The sequence below is a fragment of the Aptenodytes forsteri genome, unplaced genomic scaffold (assembly GCF_000699145.1).
Source record: "Aptenodytes forsteri isolate BGI_AS27 unplaced genomic scaffold, ASM69914v1 Scaffold428, whole genome shotgun sequence".
Classification (NCBI taxonomy): Eukaryota; Metazoa; Chordata; class Aves; order Sphenisciformes; family Spheniscidae; genus Aptenodytes; species Aptenodytes forsteri.
In genome coordinates, this window is record NW_008794177.1 from 566,380 (window position 1) to 573,292 (window position 6,913).

Genomic DNA, 6,913 nt, shown 5'->3' on the forward strand with positions numbered 1-6,913 from the left:
GCTGCGCGGGTGCGCGGCGCTCTTTGTTGGCGGCGTGCGGACGGGGAGCGTGGGGTTTCTCCAGAAAAGGGGTGCGGAGCCCTCCGGCTCAAGGTCGCCGCTTTGAAGGCGGGCCGAGCCGGCCCTGGCCAAAAGTCCTCGCCGCTTCTGATCGCTCGCCGTGGCCTGACGCGAGAGAAAAATCACAAATGGATCTTTCGCTAGAAATCCTGATGGATTGAGCACGCCCATCGAGCATCCGCCAGGAAAACTGCTCTGCCGTCGCCGTGCAGCAAGTTCCGTTAGGTCAGAGCGGGTGCAGGCTGCGGGCGGTTCGGAGCGTCGCTTTATCCGCGTTTCGTGTACAAAGGGCTTCGGTCTGGCCTTCCACCAGGTAGCCTTGCTGCCTGAGCTGAATGAAACGCTGATCGAGATACGGACAGCTCTTGTTAACGTAAATCCTGGTATTTGCGGTGTCCGTAAATCTGGCCGGGGTGATGTCTCTGTCTAAAGCTGGGAAGATTTCTTTTCTCTTTTGGATGTTGGTCCTTCAGCCTACAACAGAGTTGTGTGTGAGAGGGCATGGGGTTCAGGCGTTTGAAGGGTAGATGCTTTCCTGCTGTTCAGAAGGAATCGTTACTTTTTTTGAAAGAATATTTGAAAGTGTGTTTTGATGTTGTGTTTTGATGATTGCTTTTCATTAGATTATGAAGCATGAAGAACGCTTCTAGCTTAGAAAGATACGAGTAGTTTTGTGCCGGAGGTTACTGCTTCCAGGCTGTGACTTGAACTACTACATTTTTCCCTTTTAAAATCACTGGTTTAATCTTGAGTTTTATTTCTTAGGCTGTAATCTTCCCCTTTGGAAATCTGGTTTATTATTACAGAAAAACAACTTCTTTCCTTTCCCCCCCTTCATCCTTCTGTGTTCTGTGCTTCCTTCCCACCCTCCAGCACTTTTTTTTTTTTAATTATTTTTTCTCTGTAGTTTCTGAATTCTTTGGGTCTTAGTTCCATTTTCCTTTCAGAAGCCTTGCTGAGCTTTATCTTGTAGTTCAGAGTCAGATGGTCTTTAATTGTTACATTCAAGCTGTTCAACAGAGCAAATTAACTTACTTCTAAAGTGAATGCTAAACCACCCTAAATTATTGTTTAATGAGCTGGTTCAGGTGTTGCCTGAGAAAAGTAGTAAACCAATTTTTTCTTTCCTTCCCTCTTTTGTACTTCGTTCCTCAGCACTTTTTCTAACATGCATTTTCAGAGAGTACTTGAGTACTTTATCTTTGGACTTTGGTTCACTTTCCTGGAGTGTCTGTTGCCATCGGTGGCTCGCTGGCACGGTTCCATGTCGTGGCTGTCCCTGTGAGGTCACCCGGAGCTCGGGGGTGCCGGTGGGGACGCGGCTCCAGACAGCGGGGGATGCCCAGCAGCCATGCGAGGGCCACGTGCGGAGAGCTTGCTGGGATTGGCCTCATCCTTCCAGTTTGTGCGGGGGATTGACCATGCAAGGCTCTTCTGGTGAGAGTTTGGCGATATTGGAAGATTCATTTCAGATGAGCAAATAAGAAGTCCTCAGGGTCTTGTCGTAAGTCTGGCCTATCTGTACAGCTGCTGCTTGAACACGTAGAGATCATAAAAGTTATTTTAAAAAAATTATTTATGAGGGCAAGTGCTAAGCCTTCAACTCGTAAACTGATGACTTGTTAGATATCCTCATTTGACCTCTTTTGTTATTAGCCTTGGATACAAATATGGAAAAATCAACTCTGATCTGAGGCCAGCTTAAAAAATGGCAGTGTTATATTGGTATTAATGTCTAAGGCTTCACTTTGTTGGCCTAGATGGTGGGATTTTGGAGCAGAATCTGTGAAGAAGAGAGCTCCTCTGCCTGCTCAGTCAGGTCTGTGGCACTTCTCACTCTTTACTGAGACTTGCGAGATCTTGACCTCTGTTTTGCTCTAAGAATCTTTCTCTGAGACTAATTAAATTTGCCGTCTCATAGTATCACAGAAGAATTTAGGTTGGGCTGAAGCTCCAGATGCCGTGTGGCCTGGTCCCCTTCTCAGAGCAGGGCCAGATCGGAGTGGGTTGATCAGGGCTGTGTCCAGCCGAGTTCTGAGTGTCTCCAAGGATGGAGGTTGGCCATCGGTCATTCTCATTCTCTGGTGATCTCGCTTGCTTTTGAAGAAGTCTTGTCAGTTTTACCAATTTTTAAGTTTGTTCTTGTTTAGGCAAGAACTAACTGCATGTGGTTTTTATTACTGTGTCTACTTGAAAGGAGCCTTGGTCAGGGTCGCTAGATGATAGTTTAAAAAAAAAAAAACAAAAAGCACAAAAAAGTAATATTGTTTTGGTGTACTCCAAACTAAACTGCCAGGTGGAACCTTCTCTGTCTCTCTCCATCTCTCCCTAGTAAAACATGTCTAGGCTAATTCCTTATGAAATGGATATTATGGAGCCACAGGGCTTTCTTCTTTCCTGTGAATTTTTGATGCGTTAGGAGCATTCTTCACTGACTTGAATTTATTACTGCGGGGGCTTACATCTTGATGAGTGGTGTATTTAATAGTTTGTCCTTGCTGCTCATTTGTTGCTTCTCCAGGGGTGCTTGTTTGTTGCTTCTCCAGGAAAGAGAATTTGAGGGAAGATAGAAACTGTTGAAATCGATCTAATGCTCCTCTGTCTTCCTTGAACAAGACTATGGGCCATTTTATTTGTGCTCTTGTTGTACCTGACAATGTCTTTACTTGTCAGATTTGTTGAGGTTAATGGAAGGCTTAGCCACTACAGCTAGGAGCTTTTTTTCTTTTTCTTTCAGCATTGCTTGGAATTATCATTGACTTTCACAATCAAGTTAAGCTACTGCACTCACTGGCTTTGAGGAACTTAAATTGGTTAATTGGCTTCTTTGATAACCCCACCCTGAATTGTCTGCTATTCAAGACAGGCTTTTAATATTCTTTCATGATCTTGGAGCTGCGGTATGGACATCATACGTGGTTCTGGCTTGATAGGAATTGGGTATGAAAATTAACTCTATTTTTTGGGGGAGTATTACGTTATACTCCTTGCCTCCGCAGGGCTGTGACTACCGCTAATATGATTCCTACCCAAATACCCATTCTCAGCAGGGAGAGAACTAAGACACTCTTTGGAGGAAGATGCCAAGAAATCCAATCTGGCAGGGAAAGAAACGTTCTGCAATTTTGGATTGTTTCTTTAAAAACTAGGAGTGAGGCATGGCTTCATGCAAGATAAGATCCTTTTAGCTCTCGAATTTGGGATAAGAATGGGCTGAGGGTAATCCGTCAAGCCTTAGAGTCGCTGTTGGTACATCAGATGGTACTGATGAATATGGCATTGTCAGCTGTGAAGAATACATTGTGTCTCGGTTGGTAATTCGGAGTCTGATCTGCAAGCCAGAACTAGGCTTTGTTATTTAGAGATCCTATTCTTCTTTGCTCTAGAATGGATTAAATATTTAGTCCTGACTGAGGAGTCACCTCAGAATGTGAGAAATTGGCTCTGTCATCAGGTAATTGCATTTTTTTTCGGGCATTTAAGAAGAATGTACTTCTTACCTCTGCCTGTTACTTATCACAAAATCTCTCAGGGTATTGTTTTCAAAAGGGGAAGCAACTAGAGGCCAAATAATACAGGCTGGTGCTAGAGGTTTGTTGGTTTTTTTTTTTTTAATTTCTCTTCTATTAAGTGAATTTAATAGTGCATTTGGGAATTGTGTTACTACTCCTCCCTCCATGTGTCCCAGCGATGTGGAACGGAATGGAACTGTAGAGTGCCAAAATCTTAGTCATTTTTCCAGTTTTCTCGAACAGGTCAAAGTCTGAATATAGTGGTGCTTGCTGTATGAGTAGGTAGAAATGTCACACTTGCTGTATAATTACAGAAAATTGGCTTGTAGTTCTTTGTTAGGCTGAGACCATTTTCACGCTCTCCTGGCCAATATATAGAAGGTAATTAATGGACAAATAGTGTTCATAAATTAGAGCACTTCCTGCATATTCCCCTGTAATTGTCCAAGAGTTTTGCCCAAGTATATGTGAGAAACAGCAGCCTGTGGGCTTTTTTTTATTATTCTTTATAATGGAGGATACCGTGGCTGACCGTCATGCATATGAGCGCGGCAGAAAGCCCATTGTATGTTGCATGGTCTTTTCCACATGGGTATAGCTGAAGGAGATTGTGCAGGCAGCAGTTCTGATCTGTTCATTTTGATGCTGGCCTCTGAATACCAGCTTGTCCTCTACATACCAGGTTGAAAAGTAACACCAACCTGAGCCAGTTCCAGCTGCGAGTCAGAATTCAACAATTGTCGAATTACAGTGCGACGTGTCTTCAAATGATACCCAGCTCTTGACACCCTTATTGCGGGCCACGGAGGTTGTATTTCAGTATCTCCCTGTACATGTTAAGGAACCCAAGTATCTGGTCTGTTTAGCTTCTGAAAGCGGTTTCTCTGAGATTCAGCTGGTTCTTCTCTGGTTTGGAGGACGAAGTTTCAAAACTAAGCGTCACTAATAATTTTTTTTTCTGAACTCTGGATAAGCATGCTGTTTCTTTTGCTGGAGAGGGTAATATGATCAGCGACATGGTTTTTTGCTCTCCCTTACCCAAGTATCCACAGTCTGACAAGTGCTGGGCCTGCAGTGGTACAACATAACTCTTTTGCCTTCCCTAAAACTCCTGTGATTGCCCTGTTGGTCAGCTTTCAGGTGAGCCCTCCTAATACGTCCTCATAACTTCAGTTTTCCCTTGCTGAGCAGCTTCTTGAAGAATGTCTCTTCCACGTGCCTGTATTACAGAACCTTTCTCTTAAATGTTTGCTTGCTTCTCTGGAGCCAGTTACTGTAGATCTTCGTTATAGCAGCTTTGCAATCAGTTTTCAGCAAAACATGGTGGCAGCTCTTGGTGATGCTCTAATGAGCGCGACTGTTGGGTCATTTCGCCTCGGATTTGGTAGCTCAATCTGAAATTCCGGATTCTGGCAGTACCGATGATTGTGTGTTGCTGACTGCTGATTCATTGCTGAAACTTCCCCTGAATACCTGTAGAGAATTGGAAGCCTTCTAAAAAGTAGTGCCCAAACCCATTGATGGTCTGCAAGAAGATTAATGAAGTTCTGACTGCCTGGGGAATGTGTGCTTGTGATGTTGAGTGAACATAGGATCAGAGTGGCTTAGCTGTGCTTGCTGCTGCCAGAATGGGAGATCCCGTTCCTCTCTTGTTCCCTTGCACTAGTTTTGGGTACCTGCAGGACTGGGCAGTTGGCTGATTTACTTCTGAGCCCAGCAAAAACCAGTGTACTCCATTTTTCTGGTTTAGCTTTCTGTCGGATTAGGGCTGCAAATTATCTCCCTGTACATTTGGGTTTGTGCCAGAGCTGGAGCAGTGGTAGTGTTATAGAGCCTGGGAGAAGTGGCACCTACCCCTCGCCGCAACAGTGAGCTGTTAGATCTGCCCATTTGGGTAGCGTAACTGCGTCCAGAATTGTTATCAAATTAAACTTAATCCGATCTTGCTTGGGCTGCTGCTCAAAATAAAGGCTCTCCCCTACAGTGCCGGATACAACCGTGATGCATGAGAGAGGTGAGTTAGAGCAGCTTCCTCGCCAGCTAAAACTGTTGGTGTTGGCGTCAGGAAGGAGGCTGGAACATGAGGTGGGCGTGACATTGTTCTGTCTGGGGGCAGTGTGATTTTTATTATTGTTATTTTTTTAAATGAGTGATTTGAACTGATCATTAATATCCCCTTCCTGCAAGTGCCGTAGCCTGAGCAGCATTTCTCACCTGTCCGGGCAGGGGACCCATACTCAGCTGGCCAGTCCTACCTGCCGTCAGTACCTGCCACCTCAGGCGCTGCTTCTCGGCTTCCTGCTTGGGGTGGTTTATCTCCAAAGACACTGTTGGCAAACTTCTTTCCAGGGGTTTCTCTGAGCAATTTGGTACAAAACCATATTCCCAGCCTCTAACCAAGCCATCTCAGTAAATTCAGAGAGAAGTCCCCAGGCGTTATTTCACGTTACTACCAATGGCTGGATCGAACATGTAACTTGTGTGTTGTCAGGACCCTTGATTTAACCCTGAGGTGATATGCATGGTTCAGGAGGGGGATGCAAATACCAAAGTCTGTTCAAAATAGTTATTGCTCAGTTTGTTTTCGATATCGAAGAGTGACAAACAAAGCTGCTTTTGCCTCCATAGTGAGGAAACAGCACCAACTCCATGCGTTAATCTGGGCTTTGAATTCTGTGCTAGGATATTTGTATTCAGATTCAACAGATATATGTAGTCTGCTGTTTTTTCTGCTGATACCGTGTGCTTTTTGGGGAAAAGAAGTCTTTCCAAACTGTGAAGTGATTTTTAGTGTCACTGCATCATGGAGTTAGACTGTCAGTGCTGCAGTTCTAACTAGGGGACATTCATACTTCTTTTAAAAGAGCGGGAAACAATCTGTGCATTTCAGGAGAAGTATGGGACTGTGCTGATTTTGGCTGGGACAGAGTTAATTTTCTTCACAGTAGCTAGTATGGGGCTATGTTTGGGATTCGTGCTGGAAACAGTGTTGGTAACACAGGGATGTTTTCCTTACTGCTGAGCAGGGCTTACGCAGAGTCAAGGCCTTTTCTGCTCCTCACACCACCCCACCAGTGAGCAGGCTGGGGGTGCACAAGAAGTTGGGAGGGGACACAGCCAGGACAGCTGAACCCCAACTGACCAAAGGGATATTCCACACCATATGGCGTCGTGCTCAGCAGTAAATTAGGGGGAGGGTTGGCGGGGGGGCCGCTGCTCGGGGACTGGCTGGGCATCGGTTGGTTGGTGGTGAGCAATTGTTTTCATTTGCATCAGTTGCCTTTCTTGAGTTATATTTCTCTCTGTTATTTTCCTTTTCATTACAATTTTTATTTTATTTC

At 44.7% G+C, this 6,913-nt stretch overlaps 1 protein-coding gene across 1 annotated transcript in view; it reads left to right on the forward strand.

Moving 5' to 3' along the window:
* The window catches only part of DHX30 (DExH-box helicase 30), a 31,936-nt gene that overhangs the window by 5,228 nt on the left and 19,795 nt on the right, over nucleotides 1-6,913 (forward strand). The window lies entirely within an intron of this gene.